Source organism: Rissa tridactyla, chromosome 2 (assembly GCF_028500815.1).
Source record: "Rissa tridactyla isolate bRisTri1 chromosome 2, bRisTri1.patW.cur.20221130, whole genome shotgun sequence".
In the NCBI taxonomy this organism is placed as follows: Eukaryota; Metazoa; Chordata; class Aves; order Charadriiformes; family Laridae; genus Rissa; species Rissa tridactyla.
Window position 1 is genome coordinate 135060875 of NC_071467.1, and position 22404 is coordinate 135083278.

Genomic DNA, 22404 nt, shown 5'->3' on the forward strand with positions numbered 1-22404 from the left:
CCTCTTTCTTCTCTGTGGGTTGATTCTGGGGACCAACCGTGCCAGCTCCTGGCTGCATCCACCGTGTCCGCAGCCTGTGGACAAGCTGCAGGAGTCTCCAGGAAGAGTAATCCACCAAGTGGTCTGGAGCACAGGCATACAGCAGGGGCTGTGCTTTCTTTTGCCATCACAGCAAAGCCAGCTTTTTCTTTCTGCCTTTCTCTTTCTAATCAGCCTTGTGAATTGTTGACTTACCGACCAAACCAATGTTAGAGCTCCAACTGGGTTTCAGAGCATCTTACTGCACTCTTTAGTGAGAAACCCTTGGGCTGGCACATCTGCCCTCCCTGTTAGCGTATGGTCCTTGGTGGAAAGCTCTAGGCATTGCGTCCCACGTTATTAGCTCTTCAGATTAAGAAAAGTCAGGGTCTACCTTCAGTTCCCCCCATTTTCACATTGTTTTCTCAATAAAGATGCGCAAACTTCTACTATGTGGGCTATTGCTTTAAGTTTTAGTAGTCAATAACCAAATGCTTACAAAAAAAGTAAGTATCTTGTGTTATTATTACAGCTCAAGCTCCACAACTGAATGTTTAGAAGTGGATAAAATTTTCTGCTGCCTCTGAAATCTCCCCCCCCTTCAGTATTTTCTTCACAGGAAACTTGTGCAAAGTATAAACACTTCAAGTGAAGCTTCAGACACACGTTAGTTGTTCCTCTACCCCCACCATGCTGGATCTTTCATTTTATGTGGTCATATCACCGTTCAGAGCATTGCAAATATAAAGTGATGTATGTATGAGCTGCATTTTGCGGCTTTAATTTCTGCAGCCATTTTTCAAAAATTGCTCTCCTGCTTAAGATGACAAAACATGCCAAGTTAAAACCCAGAAGAGCTCTTAAAGAAAGCTTAAAAACATAACTTTGCTTTTCAGACAAACAGCTGCAACAACCATAGGAGAAAGTGCCGATGAGCTCTAAATTTATTAGCGTGGTACTGATGGACTAATAGTGCCACCTTGTGAACAAGGAAGAATTAGCCAATTTGTACAATCCTCTACTAGATGAATTTACAGCACCTACAATTATATCATAAAGTGTAAAAGAGTAGCTTTAAGAAGTAAATATATTTTCCTTGGATTTCAAGTCTGAAATTCTTGGACTTTAAATAGCAGACTGTATTTATGCTACTGTGAAAGGCTTGGCTACTTGGCAAAATATTGCCACAAGGTGATAGATATTACATCACGGACCTTGTTTTTTTTCAGATACGCAATTTCTCATACAGCCAGTGTGAGTTATTTTTTGTGACCTCTTTGAAAAGTTTCCCATCCTGAGTCTCTGTATAAACTTGTTTTATGCTCAAGCATGCACACAGGGTTAGCATGTGCATTTAATGCTGTTCCTGAATGACATTTTCACTGGCAGGGTTTAAGGATATGACAACAGGAAATGAAGTGCAGCTGGATTTTTTTTTTCTCTTTTTGTTAAGGAAAAGGAACTTTGAAAACTCAGATTTTGATTGGAAGTATTAATCCCTATGTTGTATCTATCATCTCCAAGGTGATCTGGGGGACTGCTTTATCTTCCTTGAGGGACTGTTGTTAAGATGATGAAATCCTGAGTGATTTCAGGCACTATCTTGACTACTAGTGACATGCTCAGCTGGTGGGGTAAGCAGAAACTGAGTTTCTCCGCTGTACCCCGATAATATGACTTTGCACAGGGATGTGCACTGTAAAGCTTTAGGTCTTACACCCCTGCAGAAGATACATAGAGGATACTCAGTGTTTTGCCTTTCTTGTACATCACAACCCGGGTGAATGGAAACAGGTTTCTGAAGGTATTTGCTTTAAAATATGGAGGCAAAAAAAAAGAGAGTGAATCAAGTAACATGGAGGAAAAACAAGGGAAAAAAAAAAAAGATTGCCTCTCTGTATTTAGATGAAGTGTTTCTTGTATTTTTGTTTTTTTCTTTCTTCTGTTTAAGCCATCTGAAACACACATTTGAGATCAAAATAGTTACTGGAAACAAGAACACTTACCATCAATAACCTTGATGCGTCACACTGCTTGCTTCCTGCTTTGATGTATTTGTCTTTTGCAAGGAGAGAGAGATTCTTAAAGAAGAATTTTTTCTTTGTAGTTGTAGTCTGTTTGAATGATTTAGGAAATAACTTTCTTCATTTCTTTCTTGCATTTTTTGTTGATTTTGGTAGTCATTGCTGTTATTCGCTTCTTATACCGTTGTTCATATGCTAGGAGGACCCTGCCTGTAGTTGAGTGCAAATAAACGCTCCCTTGTGGCCCGGTACATGCTGACTGGACCCTGTTGTGGGGTGGCTCTGATTTAGTTGTATATTATCATTGTTCTTTTTTGTACCACCCCTGCTCTGAATGGATCCCTTTGGTTAGTTTTACTGAGGCATGAAGGTCTGTTATTGCTCTGCTTGGCAGGTCTTTCTCAGCCAGAAATAATGGAGCAGACTTTGTCTCCAGTGCCTCAAAAAGCACTTCCAGGCTGGATGAACCCCTTCTTGAACGGGGCCATGGCAAATTGTTGTAGAAAGGAAATGCAATTAGGGAAACATCAGCCCAAGTGCTTAGACACGAGTCTTCAGGAAAACCAACCAACAACAGATGCACAGTCCATTGCTGACCTCCAAGGTCAAAAACTTGCACATATAAGAGAAAAACGCTTTGGTGACTAATGGAACCCTTTAAGTAACATCCTTTCCCAGCCCAGGAGAGTGGCCATTTCAGCCTCATCAGAAAACTGCCTCTGAATTGTATTGTAGCCCTGATAACTAACCCATTCAAAGTAGAAACAAATTCTAAAGCCTTAAAAAGTGTCTCGGATCTTTTATCTTTATCCATACTGGGCTGCGGGTGAAAGAGCATGTGCACTCTGGACGTGCCAAGAATAGGGAGAGAGATTTTGTGTCAGTGCAACAGCAAATACGCTGGCAGACATTTTTTTCCAAGAGGCTGTTCTGTTTAATGCACTAAATCATACCGCTATTAGGTTAAATTTCAGATAGAAATAAAAAAAGCACTGGATTTTAGAGTTCAGGTGGCTTGTTGTTACCTTAATCATACTTCCTTGTGAATAATGTGCATTTGTTTTGATAGCAGGATCTTTCATGACACGATCGTGTTAACACTGCCTAGTCTGACCTACTAATATATTTTGCAGGTATGCTCCTCATACAATTTTTCCCCTTCAACACGTGTGTTTAGGGTGTAATGGGAAGACAGTGGGCTAGAAAGTCTTAAGATTTATTCAGAGTTTCAAAATGAATGTAGCATTTTCCTTTAATATTTTAACAATGCTTTACTGAATTATTATTCTCCCCAGACAATGCCAGCAAAAAGCAAAGTAGAAAATGGTGAGGAACCGGGGCTGGGGTAAGGTTTTGGCACCCACCGTTTACAAGCACAGCAGAGAACAGGCAGCTCCAAGGGGATGGAGATAGATCCCTTTCAAAACTGTTCTTCCTGAGAGCCAGCACAGGTCTTGGCATGGGATCGCACAACTCAGAGACTCAGAAAGGCTCTATTTGTTTGGCTGCATGGTCAGATAAAAGACATTTACTTGCCCATTTGTGAGGCAAACCACTGACTTTCCAGGTGTTGTCGAGTTAATGATAGTTTTCTGGGGCTGCGGAGGCAATCTTTTGTGTCACATCCCTGTCTTAAACACCCCTCCCGTGCTCCCATTCTTGTGTCTTATACATTCCCAACCTATTAACAGTCAAGAAACGCAGATTTGAGCAGCTGCGTATGCCTTCTCTATGCGTGGCTGCATAGAGAAGACCTCATTTGGACACTACCAGCCTCTCCGTGATTCCTCCACCCAGAGCAGTGGCTCTTCTTCCCTGCTTGGTGGCCTGGGTCCATCCTGAAGGAGCAAGTTCACTCACCAGGACTTGTTCCAGGTTGGCTTTTAACACTGCCTCTGCAAAAAACCACTTCATACTGAAATAAATAAGTAATAAATAAAGTTAGCAGTTAATATGTTTGAAATGCACTAGTGTGTTTTGCCAGTTTTGCTATTTTTGGTGCTATTGGCAGCTTAAGAGGCACTTTTGCTTTCTGTGTGCTCTGTCTTTCAATTTCTGTTTGATTAGCTGTGGGCGGGCTGTCTTTTTGGAAGGGAGAGGAAAAAGACTCTCAATAAGCTTTCAAGGCTATTTGATTTTTGTCCTTTCCAGCTGAGAGCGCTATCTTTGATCTTAAACAACTGAAGTCAGATGGCAACTAGTGACTGCAGTCATTCTTTGCTATGAAAAATACACTGAGGGTCATGTATGTTCATCACTGATTTCAGGCTACTGCCGGCAGCTTGCTTCAGTACAGTTCAGACGGTCAAAATCAGAAGCCTGAATTTTCAAGTGCAATGCAGATGGATATAGATATTGATTATGCATAGCCACAAATAATCACTTATGCTGATGTGACTGAAAGGCAAATTTGCCTTCCTTCCTTAATTTTGACTTGTACGCTAGCTACAGCTGAGATTTCTGTGTGCCTTTCTTGTTTATATGCAGTCCATGTTTCTTTTCTGAGCGAAGGAAAGGGATTATGTTTTTGTAGTGTTGCATTTACTTGTTTGCTCTGCTAAGGATGGTGTTAACAGTGAAAGCATGTATAGTTTAGACTGACTTTCCTGAGCTGCTCTTATCAAGCTATGCTTATGCTTTGGTGTCCAGCAAGTGCTTTCATACACGGTATTCATAATGATTCTCAGTGACTCTTGTTGAGACACTCAAGAGATATTCCCACTCTGCCAGGATTTGCAGAGAGAAGCTGGGAACATCACCCATGAGCTGGCTGGCTGATGCCGTGTCCATGCACGCCTGCCCCAGCTGATGGCTGCGAGATAACTCCTTTTCCGCTGCTAGATGGCATTGTGTCTTAAGGAAGGAAATGCTGCATGACTCTGTGCTAAGTTTTATCCGCTCATCTTTTCATTGTATTCTTGCAGCTGTTTTTTTTCAACTGGAACCTATGTTTTCTGTATTCTGACTCAAAATACCTATTCAGTTAAAGGAGGTGTGTTATTAGTATGCCTCACAATGTGGGGGAAACAATATCTCAGATGCTTTATTTACAATCATTGCTTTCTAAAGGTAACTTGCGGCCTTAGGTTTGAAGCTTGGCTATCTAATGATGTGCTAATGGGTAGAGTTGTGCTTTTGGAAAGCTTTTATTCTGTTGCAGAACAATTCAGAAAAGATGCCTGTTTGAGAAGTTTACTGGGTGGAAAAGATGGCTTGGGTACTAGAACACGTACCTTCAAAGTGAAGTCACCTATTCACACATCTAGTAAGCTCTTGCAGGCTAAGATAAAAATGCATTTAGTTCCAATCTAACCTTGCTTCATTTTGGGGGGTGGTGGGAAGAGAAAGAAAAAGTTATACGAGGAGCAAAGAAGAAAATTTATGCCTTCAACTGACAGAGGCTTGGCACAGTAGGCTAACTTCAAAGTGTACTAATACTCTCCAGAGATCAGTAAACATGATTAATATATAGTCTGCGGGATTTTTTTTTGTGTGTGTGTGAAGTTACATAGACTTCTAAAAACAAAAACAACTTTTATATTTAATGTGTAACGCATTCCATCTGGTGGAGTGTGTATCAATATGTTCCTATTAAGGGCCAGATTAGGGACATAGTGCACATGCTGAGTAGTAATTTAGGCTGCAAATAGCGCAATAGCGCTGTTCTAATGAGGAAATCATCAGCATATGAGTTTAAATCTCCCATATCATCATGTTTAGAAAAGCAGCAACATGCTGCTCAGGGTTTTCTCTTCTGTGCCATACCTATTGGCCTCCTTTAGCAGGCAGCCTGGGGAGCATGAAGGTCTGATACTAATTTTTATTCTGTGGTGGGTCTGCTCTGTGTCAGACTACGTGGTCTGCACTACTCATGCCAGTGTGGCTTTACTGGAAATTCTTTCCCAGAAGCCACTCTTCCTTTGTGCATCTTAATTTAGCTTAATGGGTGATACATCTTCTCATCAGTGGATGCTATGAGCCTAGGGGAGTGTACCGAGAGGTCTTGTGTCTCATTTGGTAATCGTGCTCTGATTCAGGTGTCTCGAGTCATCTGTTTGTATGCTTTTGCTCTCTTTAAATGTCAACATTTCTGGGGTTTGTGCATTTGTATTTTGTAGATTCTGAAGAGTCTCCTTTGGATATCTGCAGGGCAGTTAAACTCCAGCCCTTGTCCCATCTAACAAAGGGTATAATCTGTGCTGTTCTGTTACTGCTGGTCTTTCAGCTGGTACAGAAACCTGGTGTTTGTAAATGGCCATGTTGTTTTCCTTTTAAAATAGGGAGGGAAGGCAAAATGTTTCATGTATTTTCTTCCTTCCTGCATTTTTCTCCCTGAAATTATTCCTACCAAAGCTATATGCTGTTAAATGATGAAGTTTCCCTGTTCCTCCTCCTCCTCTTCTCTGCAGCTATTCAACAGTTGGCAGCCATCTGTAGCTCAAAAGGAGAACTTTGAGGGCGTTTCGGATTTTCTGCTGGCATCGATGCCAGCTCTGCCTGCAGCCCCACTCGGGTTTGCCGGGCTTTGTGCAGCACGTGTGTGCTCCCTCCGCCCTCTCTGCTGCAATTGCTGTGAGCCTGGAGAACACAGCCTTTTCTTACTGTTGTATAAACTACCTTGGTCAGACTGTGTCAGCTGTCCTTTCATCCACAGGCATTGTCTGTCATGGTCTGTGAGTGAATGCAGAGAAGGGTGCCTTAATTTTTTCATGCAACTTAGTTCTTCTTGGGAAAGAGCGTCTACAAAATGTATGACATAAAATTTTGCAAACCAAACAGTGAAATACTGCGAATTTTAACCTGAAGCCCACAAAAACATTGAATCGTAGAATGGTTTGGGTTGGAAGGGACCTTGAAGATCATCTAGTTCCAACCCCCCTGCCATGGGCAGGGACACTTCCCACTAGACCAGGCTGCTCAAAGCTCCATCCAGCCTGGTCTTGAACACTTCCAGGGATGGGGCATCCACAGCTTCTCTGGGCAACTTGTTCCAGTGCCTCGCCACCCTCACAATAAAGAATTTCTTCCTAATATCCAATCTAAATCTACCCACTTTCAGTTTGAAACCATTGCCCTGTGTCCTATCATTACACTCCCTGATAAAGAATCCCTCCCCATCCTTCCTGTAGGCCCCCTTTAGGTACTGGAAGGCTGCTATAAGGTCTCCTTGGAGCCTTCTCTTCTCCAGGTTGAACAACCCCAACTCTCTCAGCCTGTCTTCACAGGAGAGGTGCTCCAGCCCTCTGATCATCTTCATGGCCCTCTTCTGGACTTGCTCCAACAGGTCCGTGTCCTTCTTACGTTGGGGGACCCAGAGAAGGATGCAGTACCCTAGGTGGGGTCTCACCAGTACAGTGTAGAAGGGCAGAATCACCTCCTTTGATGCAGACCAGGATGCAGTTGACTTTCTGGGCTTCGAGTGCACATTGCCAGCTCATGTTGAGCTTCTCATCAACCAACACCCCCAAGTCCTTCTTGGCAGGGCTGCTCTGGACCCACTCTCCACCCAGCCTGTATCTGTGCTTGGGATTGCCCTGATCCAGGTGCAGAACCTTGCACTTGGCTTGGTTGAACTTCATGAGGTTTGCACGGACCCACCTCTCAAGCCTGTCCAGGTCCCTCTGGATGGCATCCCTTCCCTCCAGTGTGTCAACTGCACCACACAGCTTGATGTTGTTGGCAATCTTGCTGAGAGCACACTCAAGCCCACTGTCCACGTCACCAACAAAGATGTTAAATGGTACTGGTCCCAGTACTGACCCCTGAGGAACATCACTTGTCACTGCTCGCCAGCCAATTCCTTATCCACTGAGTGATCCATCTGTCGAATCCATGTCTGTCCAGTTTAGAGACAAGGATGTCACACGGGATGGTGTCAAATGCCTTGCACAAGTCCAGGTAGGTGATATCAGTTGCTCTTCCCTTGTCCACCAATGCTGTAACCCCATCGTAGAAGGCCACCAAATTTTTCAGGCGCGATTTGCCCTTAGTGAAGCCATGTTGGCATTCACCAATCACCCCCTTATTTTCCATGTGCCTTAGCATAGTTTCTAGGATGATCTCCTCCATAATCTTACTGGGCACAGGGATGAGACTGACTGGCCTGTAGTTCCCCAGGTCCTCGTTTTTCCCTTTTAAAAATGGGGAATACTTACATGCAATGTGCAAAGAATTACCTGGTTATATATTATGGATTCTCCCCTTCATCTCAAAAAGCAACTCACATTCCTGCTGACAGTAATGTAGCACAACCAATATCTATATCAGTGATAAAGACGGGATCGTCTCCCTTCTGGGATTATTATTCTAAAAAAAAGCATTTTGAGATGTAAACCTACTGCTGTGGCCGTGGGTGCCCAAGAGAAGCAGAGCAGGTCATTTTTATGAGGGCTTCTGTCAGTTCTTCACCTGTACACCTGACTGTTGGGTCAGTCAGTCAGGGTGGGAAGACTGGGATGTGGCCCTTTGTGGCCACATCCTGCCATTGCAGAAGAGATTCCACTCTGAACTTCACTTGTCCGCTTAGAAATGGGCCATGGGCATCCTGGAGGTCAGAGCTCTCCCATTCTGACTTTTATACCAACATTATCATCCAGGGCTGATTTTCTGGAGGAAGACCCTTCTTCATCAGGCTGAAGAGTGGGACTGCTGTGGAGCGTGGCTTTCTTGCAAGATGGAGAGAAAATGACTTAGGGTGTTTCCAGTGCTGTGGAGTTATCAGTATTTGTGAGGATTTAACTGATGTTAGTGAGGTATTATGTTGGGATTTTTATTTCTGATCCATGGCATGAAGTTAGAATAACAAAAGCACTAAGTACTTGCAAGGATTTAGGTTTACTACAGTTGATTTCATTTTGAGCCAAGTGCTGAAATTTGTAACTACATTTTTTAAATGTATTTTTATTGTTCTGTAATTTGACCATGGATTAGAATAATAAAACCCTGTTATACAACGTTCTTGGCAGCATGTTTGCACTGGAAATCTGTTTAAGATCCATTCAGTGTGCTGAAATCTTATGAAAGTTGGGTGCTTTACTCAAAACCAACAGACAACTAACTCAGAAACTTACATATGCAACCTTTTCAATCCAGTTGCCTTGCTTGGGATTGCACAAGCAGCAGAATGCATCAAGCCTTGACTCAATACACCGTGTGACCAACATGTGCAGAATGTGAATATATAAGGTTTCCACTGGGGACATTGAGCTCTGTGATGGAAACATTAATCCTTTCTGGAGACCAATGCAATTCATATTCCATCAAAAGCAAAGTGATTAGGCATACAATATTGGTGTGATCAATAGGTTCTTGTTCAACATAATTCTTCTCCTGAGGATGAAATGAAAAGCCCCAGGGCTCTATTGGATGGGGAGAAAGCAGGCAGTGAAGTTCTCCATAACCATCAGGAATCTTTTAGATTGAAATCCATTCCCTTATGCCATCTGCTATGCTAATCTTGAACTGTCCCAGGTTGCAAAGAGTCAATTAAATACTGAGGTGTTTTCATTAAGGGTTTCCCCCTCCGGATTTCACTGTACTCTATCAAAGAGAAATACCACAATGAACTAAATATTTTGGAAGATATTTCTCCTCTGGGAGAGAGACATTTACAGAAATTCCGGACATGAAAATGTCAAATGTTACTCATGCTCTCTGTGGCTTTTTTTCCCTTTTTGAAGTATGTTTGCTTCCACTTGGTAGCTGAGAGTGTCACTGCTTGTTATTTGATATGTGGAACTGGGGCACACAAAAGGATGACTAATCCCATTTACTGGAATTTTACAGTTTTCATCAAGGCCACAGTTTCCATTTCAAGCTTTATAGTAAAAGCAAAACACCAACTGGCAAACTGACTTCTGTTATTGTTGTAGTAAATTAATATGGATTACTATTACAGTAAAAGGGTCCCTTTTGAAGATTGCTTCTTGAATTGGAAAGAAACTTGCATTTAAATATTTTATGAGGGGGAGTTTATCATAATGATGTATAGAGTACAGAAGGCTCCCTGTCCTTTGCCGAGCAATACCAGCCAGCATATTGTGTCCTTTTGCAAATGCACACGCTCACTCTCTCTGTGTCTCAGTCTTCCTCTCTTTCTCTCTAATTTTGTGGTTTCAAGACCAGTGGTTTACATCTAGGCTGAAATAAACTTCTTATAGCCGTGTGACTCTCAGAATTAGCAGTGAAAAATATGTGCATCCCTTGTATCTTGAGTAATTTTTGCTTCACATTCATCAGATCTTGAGGAAAAAAGAAAACCTCATAGTCATTGTCTTAAGCTGTTCTTCGCAAAAAGCCTTTTCTTCTTTCATGCTTCTACTGCAGTGGTGTTTCTCAGTGAGAGCAGCTATTGCAAGTCTTCAAAAAATAGTCTGAGCTTATTGTGACAAATCTGATTACCATTTTTTTAAAAAAGAAAATCAAATTCTAAGATAGTCATCTACTTGCATTCCAGCTCTAAGCCCCTTTCGCTTAAATCACTGTGCTGGTCTCTCCTCACTGTTCTCAGATCATTCCTGCTGCTTCTCCCTCCTTCCCTTTTTGCTCCTGTGAATTCCAGTGAGTACCTGTTACGTCTCCTTCCATCTTATGCTGTCCATAATACATCTATCATACCCAACCTTCTGACCTCCTTCATAGTGAGTCGGTACAAGAGGACACGTGCTTTGGAATAACAACACAGACATAATGAGATTAGATTTATATAGAAATAAAATCAGGATTGACAACTCTTTACTTTATTGGAAATCCTACAGTACCTGGTATTTCTGAAATCCCCAGCTGCTTGGGGTTTGTCCGCTGAGGACCTCACCTTCTGGGTGAGGCTGGCTGAGACCTAACAAAATCGATTCTAAGCAATGGAAATCACAAGTTGGGAAATTTCATGGGTTTTAGACCAAATCTGTGATCAGCCCCCATCATATGAGATCTTGTTTTATTGCTCCATCCATTTTTCTCCTCTTTTCTTTTGGAAAGTGTGTCTGCATAGCAAAGTCTCCCTGACTCCTTTTTGTGTTGTAAATACAATTTATTTTTGGGACTGGTAAAGATCTCTTTCAGATGGAATCAGAAAAAGCAACTACCAAAACATGAAGGATAATAGAAACCATTGGAAATAAATGGATAATTGGGATAATCAGCATTGGGAAGATCTCTGTTGTGAATTCAGCAGCCTCCGGAAGACTGAAGTCCTCTCTTGCTGGCAGCACTGGAACGATTTTCAGTTTCTTGAGACTGAACGCAGATTTTTGCCATGTGCCGGTTCCATGTTGGGACCAGACGGGCCAATTGTGCAGCCTGAACTGCTCTGGAGATTGGAGATCTGGGATGTCCCCATAGCAGGTACTTCTGGGCACAGCCTATCTGCACAGGTGGCAGATGAGGCCAGGGTTTGCCACGCCGTGGTGCCAGCCTGCCCCGTCTCTCAGGGTGAGGGCTTGCTGGCAGAAGCACACAGCGTGTTGTGCTCTGGGCTGAGTCATTTCCAGCCAGCCTGGTGGGTTTGGGCATAAGGTTCAGTCCCCTGTGAGTACAGCCGAGCTCACCTGACTAATGCTTTGATAGCTGTAATGGCTCTTTACCATATGATACAATTTCCTCTCCCACATGATCCTGTGTCCAAACTAAAGGTCAGACCCTCATCTGGTTTAAATTACTATGGCTGTGCTGATTTCATGCTTACGTATACCAACTAATGAGCTGGAAATTTACGGCTAGCACTGTTATACAAGTTGATGGAGGCTCACGGCACTGGGGTCATCAGCGACAACGTGAGTAAGGATGTTGAGACATTTTGGAGATCCTACTCGTGACGTCCGTAGCTGAGAATTTGCAAAATCACTCTGCCATACTCTTTGTGGGGGCCTAGGGCTCTGCTTTCAGTTAGATTTCAGCTTTTTATAATAAACTGTCCTCCTACGCCATTCCTGTACAGGCTATTCTTCAGCGTAGCGCTGCTAACGAACTGAATGTGGCCATCCCCACATCCCAGACTTGTAAAACTTGTGTTTGCTTAAATGACAACCAACGTCAAAGCCTTTCTTGTTTGTAAGCCTAGTGAGGCACAACAGAGCCACTCTTGCGACAATGTCTTGCAAGTGGCCTCAGAAACTACCGTTGGTGCTGGCGTAACTCCTTTCTGAGTTAAACGCTGAGGGAACAGCGGGTAAAACTGGGAGCGGTGCCATGACAGTGGATTGTCAGCAGCTGAACTGCAGTCTAGAAATGGAAAATATATTTTCACATCTTCTGCTACTCTCCTCTCGCGGATTTCTGAGTTTTTTTCCCGTTTTGCCTGCTTAACCAAGTGTTCTTGTTCTATTGCATCTGTGTACTTTGACTATTATTCTCCCTTAAAGACTTTGAGTATTAACACAAGTGTCCCTCTCAACATGCAGCAATATTTTTGAGAGGATTTGAAACAGAATAAATCTTTATCCAGCAAAAATAATTTCTTCTGGTTTTGTTTGTTTTTATCTCTGTGAGATGCTAAGGGGAGCATGATGCTACTGCCACCCGACACTTGAATACTCTTTTATGGAAGGAAACAAATATGACCAGATGAAGGACTTAGTGATGGATTAATTTTCTTAAAGAGTGCTGAAGCTGTAGGATGGCTATAAAACTGTACAGGTATTTTAACATCAGAAGTCCGCCAGGAATGAGTGCTCTGAAGCTGATCCGTGCTGATTCATGCCTGTCCCACCACACAAGTTCTCTTCCTCTACAGAGCAGCTTTCCCTCTCCTCCTAGATTTTCCAGAAGGTGTCACTGTAAGGCAGTGGTGGTCAAGAAGTCTGTAGATTTAAAAATAGACTAGTGAAAAGGACTTCATGGCTCTTATTTTCTTGCAATGATTCTTTAACTCCTAATAAATCAACATCAACAGTTTAAAACATTAGAATAGGAACAAGAAATGGGAGCATCAAAGTTTCTTCATAATTTGAATTTACAGTCTGTCTGAGAACATGTCATCCCTAAGAAAATTCGTCTGCTCAGGCCATTAGTTTAATAGCTGAGAGTGTGAAATTACCAAAATGACTGAGCAGTTTCAAAGCCTACTCTTTTAATGCTCACATTCTGTGTGTGCACACAGGGGTACATCTGAGAAGCACATGTGCGCATAAGTGGATGCAACTTCATAATGAAAAGCTGCGAACAAAAGTATTTACTTTTCCAGGTATTCAATGAGATGTGGTTTGTTTGCAGACTTCAGCCTCCTCTGGGCTGTGGGTCTCAGCACAACGCGCTGGAGGCCATTACGAAATGAGTGGGATGAAATAGATTTGGGAAATGCTTCTGATGCGGTTAAGGACTGGAATGTAGTGCTCTATGAGTGGACGCACATGAGGGCTCCACCATCCGAAGGGGATAGACATACTAAAATGAAATGCAAAGGCTCACACCTAGGAACAGTAAGCCAGAAGCGCATCGGTAGGCAACAAGTGAAGAGAAGAAAACTTGAGTCATGGTGGTTACTAATGAGGTGCTGATATAATCTGCCATTGAAAAAAGGAACTATGGCATAGAATAAAACAGAAGAGTTGTTTCCAGTGAAGCCAGAAGAGCTTTAGCACCTCTGACCTGAGGCTGGCTGAGCACTGAGCATTCACCCGAAGGCTGCACCCAGCTCTGGTTCTTGGCTTTGGGAGGTGGTGAGCGTGGGCTGGAAGTGGAAAAAGCATGAGCACGCTTGGGGAAGCCAACTGTAGCATGCCAGAAACATGACTAAGGTGGAGGAAAGTGGCAGCACAGAACTAGGATGGAGGAAGTGGCCATTTTAGCTGGAAAACAAACAGATGGACTTTGGGGAAAGAACCCCCTCTGTTTACCGTAAAACTAACTATAGACTATATTATGTTTACAATTAATACAATACGAGACTGGAGTTAACAGTTCAGGAGGGCCTGTGTCCTTCCTGTGTCTCCATGAGATAGTCATATACAAATGCTGGATCATTCACTCCTCTCCCACCTACACTCTGCATGGGGTGGGTGCAGCCCCAGAAGTGATGCTACGTGATATATCATCTGTCTTGATACCACAAGCATAAACCACCAGAAAACATTTTTGGGGAGGAAGGAGAGGAGATCAGCCTTTCTGCTGCATGCCCTGTGTAGACATTGGCGTGGTGCTGGTTTTCCAGCCAGGAGACAAAATCTCTGGGCTTCTGCCAGTCCATCAGACTTCACCTGATGCTTATTTTGAAATTGAATCTGTAAGATAGGGCAATCTCTTTGCTGTGGTCGTGGTAGTCTTCCTAGAGGAGCTCTGCCTTGTGAGAGCCCACTCTGTCAGGAGAAGTTTTGGGACAGAGGTGAGTGAGTAAGTTCATGGGGCTCCTTCGAGGCCAGCGGGGAGAGACAACCCCGTGAAAAGTGCAGTGCCCATGGCAGTCCTGGTTCCACTTTGTGCAGACTTGGTCTGTGGGCCCTTTGGAGTGAAAAGCTGACCTGAAAGAAGGGCACAAAGCCATAATTCTCCTGCGATTTCTGCTTCCTCAGAAGAGCCATCAGAGCAGGGAGAGGAAGGGACAGTAGGAGGGAGCAGGCAGGGAGGCAAAGCAAGCATCGAAGGTATGTCCCTGAAGGACCCTACCAGGGCAGACTTTCAAGTACTCATTTTTACAGCACATTCTTAGCAACAAATTTTCTATTTAACCGATGTGTTGACAAATCAATCCTGATCTGAATTTGTACATTGCTTTGATTCTTCAGGCAAGTCTTGGATATGTAGCCAGATTCTTAATATAGAAGCAACTGGAAGTAGGTCATTTCCGCCCTTCAAATACCATTAAAAAGCTCCACTATACTATGGAAGAAAGGGAAAAGTCTTCCCCGTCTTTTCATCTTCTTAGGTTTCTGCTGTGCAAAGTGCTCTATGAAAATAAATTGGTATCAAATAAAAACTGTTATTTCCTTTTTCCTTCAATTTTACTCTCCATCAGGACAGTTTTAATGAAATCCATCTATTTAGTCTGTGGGATTCTAGTAACGTACCTTCTCATTATACCATAAATAATGGCAAAGTAAGAATCTTACGACTATTACTTTTAAATCAAAGTTATGGGTTGTCTAATGGATTCCATAATACAGATTTCAAAGTTTACAGTAGTTTAACCATAGACAAACATTGTATCCTTCCCTCCTTTGTAATTCAGCTGCTCTTTATTTTCTTCTGCAGCCTCATATGGTTTAAACATCTGGGCCTTCGGAGCCGTTCCATGCCTGCTCGCCTTATTAGAGGGTTTGGTGCTGGAGCCTCCGACTGAATGCCAGAGTCCTTCCCTTTGTGTTCCTCAGTGACGTACACAAGAACTTTGAGGTGGTGTAAGAACAGAGGGATTCGTGGCTAATAAATACTTCATCTAAATGGGTGAGTGTTTGAGCTGGGCTGTTAGCTTAATTCTAACCATAAGGAGCAATAACCGCAGCATACTTTGGGTGGGAGAAGACATCAATCACTGTCACTTTTCAGCAGAGGAAAACGAGCAGAGAGGGAAGAAGCTGGCGTAGATTTTAGCTTTTGGAAACCGGGATGTAAGCTTTTCATCCAGGCTAATTCTCTTCTGGGTTGTTGGTGTTCCTAACTGCCATCTTACAGATTTTATTGGTTACTAGGTAAAATAGGGTGACTAATGTGTGTATTCTGGTCAAGAACGGCTACAGATATGTTATTCAATTGTGTTAGATCATAGGAAGACCCTCATCCATATCGGTCCCTTGGTGCATAAGGAGGTTTTCCATAGTAACTTAATGTACCAGAATTGATATACCTCTGCTGTGCTCTGAAATTTATTTCAAATTATTCAGCTTAGGGAAAAGTCTTGTGACTCCTGTCACAAGTAAACATGTTACAGTATCAAGCATCTCATAATTTCAAAAGCTTCTTTCTCATGGTAATTTTAACCTTCATTTACAACACCAGTAGTAGTCAATGAGAAGATTTGCTTTTAAATCATCGTAGTAGGTTTATCAGGGGGAGTGATGCCTTGACAGAATTCTTTCTGATATGGAAATGATTTGCTCTCTTCAGTAAGTTTTACATTCACCATTTTACACATTGAGGGTGAGCTCCTGGCGCTGGAGATGCCAGGAGAATTTTTGCCCTTGACTCCAAAAATTCCAGACATCTCCTTCAGTCTTCAACGCAGTCTGTCTCCCCACAACCCTCATTTCCCTGACAATCTCCTCAGCGTTCCTATGATTACTAAAAACCTCATTGACACTGTCCCTTCCTATTTGGTTTTTGGACACTGTGTGCACCCAGGGAAATCTCATTTTCGTCAGCAGCATCACTGCTGTCACTGGCACGAGGAGAGGGGCAGCTCTGACACTGCATTGCTGTCTGTGCCCATTACCAGTGGAGGAAAGAGACCTCCTATATGTCTTGTTCATTTAGAGGGGAGGCTTTTTCAATTGCAAAACTTCAGTGTCTTAACTATATTCACCATAGATTTTTTTTTCTCGCAGACATATTCTGCCACTTTGAAGCAGCTTAGATTTTGTAAATAAAATCCATTTTCCTCTTTATTCTGGAAAAATGCTGCCATTCAGATGAGTTGCTACTTCTCTTAAATCTCTCCCACTGCGTAATTCATTTGAGAGCCAGCTGACTCATATAACAATACATAAATGAGAATGTAATCAGAAGGGCATTTGGTCTATATTTTCTCCTAATCGTTATTACTCTCTCCATGTCAGCTTCAGATTTACACAAGATTAAATTTTGAATAGAAGGAGAGCTGACTCAATCCATCAGGATCTCCTAATTAAACTCTTTCAATCGGTTGTATTTTTCCCCCCTTTTGTTATAATGTTTCAGGTTTTAGTGGCTTGATCAGGTTGGAAATGTTCTGTTTGTACCTTTTGTAAAAGCATGGTTGACTTTTATGTACCACAATGGTCATAAACAGTTTTGCCATTCACTTCAGTGAAGCTAAGAATTGTTTTTCTTCTTTTCCTGCACCAATAGAAAAATTGTAATATCTTTTGATAGAGCCTTTTTTTGACAAAAGAAAAAAGAAGGAAGAAAAAAACTTATAGCTTTTAAAGGCAATAGAAAGAAATAGTTTCATAACGTAATTTTTCCCAAGAAAAGCATTATCTAAACAGAATTTTTTAATTGAAAAAGGTTTTTTTCACATTTAATTTCAGCTTGACAGCTAAAAATCTGATTGATTGAATGTTTTCTTATACTTTGTTGCTCTTTTTTTCCCCCCCACCAGCGTTTCTTTGTATTTTCAGTTCATTTTGTCTTCTTATTGGTTTCCATTTTTATTTACTCATGTATATCTATCTCTATGTATGTATATTTTTTTTCTCCTTGTATCTCGCTATCATTAGACATCTCCATCTCCTTCCCTCCCCTATCATCTATCCTGTCCTTAATCAAACTGCTGCTCTATTACCGCGGAGGTGATTGGAACCTCAAAATATACTTAACTGCATCCTTTTCCTTTTTTAAAAACTGGGATTCTTAGTACCACCATCTAGCATGCAGCTGCTGAGGAAGGAAGGTAATCCACCAGGGAGCTGCGGATTCACAGTAATGCCTATAAAATGGAAATAGACAGCGTAGAGCACAACTCCTGAGCTGGTGTTAATAATGTAGACACTGCAGGAAGAGAAGACCGTCAACCATTGCACTTGGCCTCAGTAGTGGAGAGACGCAGCATAAGGTGAAGCTGCTGTGTTCATCTGGCATGTGGAAATCTAGCAGAAGCCTGGGAGAATATTGCAGCGTTTTACTTGGTCTTTCTTAACACATCTGAGTATGCAGAACCGGTAATTTGCTTTAATAACTGCAAAGCTTCAGCTAAATGTGTGGCGGGCAAGATTTGCAATAGTAGCTAAGTCACAATTTCGGTCCATGTGTAGAGGATGGAGAGCTAGAAATCTGATGCAGCCTCTGGGAGCGTACCTGATGCAACAGACCCCAGTGGTGACCGGCAAAAAGGCATTCTCGGTTGCCTGAGATGATGACTGGGTGTGCACCAGAAGCTCATCTAGTTTGACTAAACTCCTGACAGTAGTCTGCCTTCTGCTTAATGATGTTTGGGGTCAAGAAATTAGACTTCTCCTCGACTTAGTTCTTTGAAAGTTTAGTTTCTGGGCATGTAATTTCTAGGGTTCTTAATGGCGTAGGACTCATCTTCAATTTTTTAGAAAGTGGGAGATTTTGATCCTACTTTTCAACTCTAAAGAGTTTTAACAGCATTGTGCACATGAAATGGATAATCTGCACTTGGAAGGGTACTCTAGTGATCTCTAAAGTATCTTGATACAGGCTGTCCTCTTCTATCAGTGGTGTTTTGCTTTATGTAAGTTATCTAAATATTTTTTGAAGCACAGAAACTACTGTGCTTCAGAAAACTACTTTCCAGCCTAGTAATTAGGTCCATCACCTTGGGAGATGGGAAAGCAGATTTCTGATCTGTGATTATTTCCATTAATACTTTCTATTTTAATATGAAGTGAGGAAAAGCAATAAGAGATTGAGGGTATCGTCTCCAACACCAGTCTATAGCTTGATTGTTCAGACATCTATTAAGGAACTGGGTCATGTAGATTTAAAACTCATTAATAAATGGAAACAATGTCCCTATAGGTGTGGGCATTATTGTACTTGTTGAGCTATTAGAGGAAAGTGTTAATTATTCTTCTTAAATCTGATTTTTTTTTCTGAGGCTCTTACTACAGACACTTCAAAGGAAGTACTCTCTCCATCAAACTTTCTTTTTAGTCTGTGACACCTTCTTTTATAAACTAATGCCAAACCACCATTTTTATTTCTAACCACTCTGCACTGTTTTCTTTCCTTCTAATCAGTCATCAAACTGAGAAAAGCCATTATTTGAACTTTTCTACTTACCTGTTTAAATCATTCACTTCTTGCCATGATAAGTCAAATGAAAACTAATTGCTTGGAAAACTTTTGTGCCTTTCTTCTGGTACACAAAATGGAAGTGGCTGGCCAGAATAAGTCTGTTCTTATTCTTGAAATAGCTCTTGACTGGCAGCATTGAGCACAGTGGTTGATGTGTTAATGTGTTTGCCACTCAAGAATAAATATCTCCATACCTACACTTTAAAACAAATGCTCTCCCTCCCCCAACCACCCAGGTCCCCTCCTGAGCATTACTACTGACCAGGCACAGACAAAACATGTCAGCCCTGAGAGATGCGGTTGATTATGTCAGAAGGGGAATCCAAACTACATATCTAAAAGTTGTCTGGAAACACTTTTGATATGTCACTAAACCTGAATGCTACTTGTTTTGGCACATCTCTCACAAGCGACCATCCCTTACCCCTTCCAAAAAAATGTATTAACTCTTTGGCAGTATAGTCTTGACAGTTTTTCAATTCAGTGTCATTAGTTTCAGAAGCACCAACTCCCTTACAATAATAAGGAAATTGAACTTGGCATCCAAATTACTTCTGCCTGTTCCACACTGAATCTCTTCAAGTGACTACTTCAACTAATTCTCTTGTAATTCATGTGAGTTACTAGATATCTTTTAATCCTGTTAAAAAGAGAATAGTAATTATTTAGTTAAGGAGCTCATTGGAAAAATGATCTAAAGTGTGCTCTGAATCATTAAACAAAGCCCATAATTGAACTATTTAACACTTGGGAGATATTTTTGTGCTTGTTCTAGCGGGTCAGCAATGAATATCAGCTTCAAATGTATTTAACTTTGACTACAAGCACAAAGAAGGATGTTATTCTTTCTCAAGTTTCTTATTTTTCCCCATGTTACCACTGAATTGATTTAAAAATTTGGGATTGGATAAAAAAAATATATTTTCATCCACTTGTAATTTTTCTGAGCAAACTGAAGCATCCATCACCTGAGCTTGATAACACAGCTTGATTATTGACCTGCTGATCAGAGGTAGTTGAGCACTTAAGTGCATTTGAAAAATCAAACTTTTTATTCTATTGTTCTTTTGAATATATAAACTTGATTGCTTTTGAATATAGCAACTGGTGTACTGTTGCTCTCTCAAACCCCATTCCCCCCAGCTCCCTAAAGAGACTGGTTGTTCTACTGAAAACCCTGCCTGCCTTTTCACCGAGCATCCAGCAAAAGTAAAGATACTTGAGAAATATTTCAGAGGAACGGTGGAACTCTGAAGTGCAGTGGTGAGTGCGTCTCTTGAAAAGAACTGACCAGTCCTGCAGGAAGAACATTCATCTGCTTATCTGGTAACAAATTATGAATCAAACCCTGTTTTTAATTGTTTGGGTTTTTTTTTTCTTTTAAGAATATTGCAGCACCAAGTGACAGGACTGACCATAATGACTGGTGCTTTAAATGCCTATTTTGAACATTATAGTTGTAGGATTTTCCTTTTACCCATTTCTTAATTCTGAAAATGTTTCTGGAATATTGAGACCTCTACTGCACTTTACCTTGACAGGTAAAGGAAAATTCAAACACAGTGTTACTACTACAGTTAATGCTTACCCATACATCTTCAGCAATATTATATTAGGTATATGACATTAGAACAGTGTTCAAACTAGCAAAAACTGTAAAAAAATTTTCACACACCCCCTCTCTTAGTGCTTTGGAAGAGCGGTTTCATGAAGCTGAAAACAATTAAGAACTAAATCATTTGGGAGAAAGCATTTAAACAGAAAAATGTGAATGATAATTGGGAGCTGCTTAGGAATATTTTACCAAATGCTCCAAAAGCCACAATTGAGAGAGAAGGCCATATTGTTTTTTAAAAAAATACCACCCAAACAAAACAAAACCAAACCCTGCTCAAAGGGAAAGTAGAAACAGATACAAAACACACACACAAACCCCAACAAAACCCAACCCCCCCAAAAACCCCCAAACAAACCAAAAATACCAAACCCTAAAACGAACAGGAAAAATGCGTATTTATATGAAAATGGAAGAAGTACAAATTTGATAGTGGTACGAGTCAGAAGGTAGGAACCATTCAACACTTGTTAAGGGAAAATAAAAGCACACAAAGAGACAACTCCAGATTACTTCTGGAGTGTAAGAGGGAAGTTTTAAAATATACTAAGAAATCTTATAATTGTATTGCTCCATTGCTGGAAGAAAGTGGTGGAATTGTCTATAAGGACACAAAGGGGCAGAACTGCTCAGTAAGTGGTGATGTCCTGAGTACAGGGAAAGAGCCAAGAGAGATATTCACAGCAGTAATCCAGTATTTAAGGACATCGAATACATACCATTCAAACTATGTAATTTGAAATTAGCTAACTTGATAAGTCTCCATCTAAATATTTTTTCTCACCTAGAACTGTGAAAAATTAATCCTGTACCAATATTTTAAAAGATCAAGAGGGTGATGACAATATCTGGAGGAATTGTGGGAAGGTGCTGAAGAACTTTTGCATGAAATATGAAGGGATGGTCTTAATGTCAGCATCAATTGACATGGGTTTGCAGAAAACAGCTTTTGATATTTTTAAAAAATTGAGAAAAGTTTTGTTGATAAGGACAATGGCACCGAAGTATTTTGACATTTGGCATTCTGGTCAAGACATGAAAAGGACAATTGGTAATGTAGCATAGATTAAAACCTCAGCATGAGGTCTCAAATTGTAAGCATGTCAGGGAGCTGTCATTAATAAGAGGACAGGTGGTTCTTGGCCTTTACATTGCTAACATTTTCATCACTGATACAAAAGAAAATATGAAAGTTATTTCTGGTAGGGTTTTTGGAGGTCACTGAGACTGGGCATGAAGGAAATGATACGAAGAGAAGGGCTCAGAGTACTGATGGAAGAAAAGAGAGAGAGAGAATCATTTATTTTCATACAGGAAGGTCATTCGTCCAAGAATAAAAAGTTACAGCAATGCAACAGAGGAGCTAATGACTGTGCAAAAGTGATGACAATCCTGCGAGCGGGCTTAGAGGATGGCTCTGCTGAGAAGTTTGGTTTCAGCTTTTCAGTCTAGCAACTAAAAATTTGTTAGTATGACTAGCAAGTGGAGTCATGTGCTGTCTATTGCTGCAATTCCAGGCAAGCTTGTTTTGGGGATTAATTCTGGGAAGTCCTGCAGTCTGTGAGAGGGTCAGTCTAGATGGTCCCTTGCAATCTATGAAGCTGTAAAGAAAGAAGTGACCGTCCAAACCAGGAAATCCACAGCGGGAGGGGAAGAGATCTACCCAGGTCTGAAAATATTGTTGCAGATGTCACAACTCACATAACATTTGGAGAGTTTTACACTAATGTAATCCATCTCTGCAAAAATGACACATCTGTTTCCACTTTCTGTTCCTTATATTATCTTTGTAACATCACTGTAGACTCCATCTGGAACTGAAATTCTCTTTAATTTTTTTAAAGGAGCGTTCCTGATAAA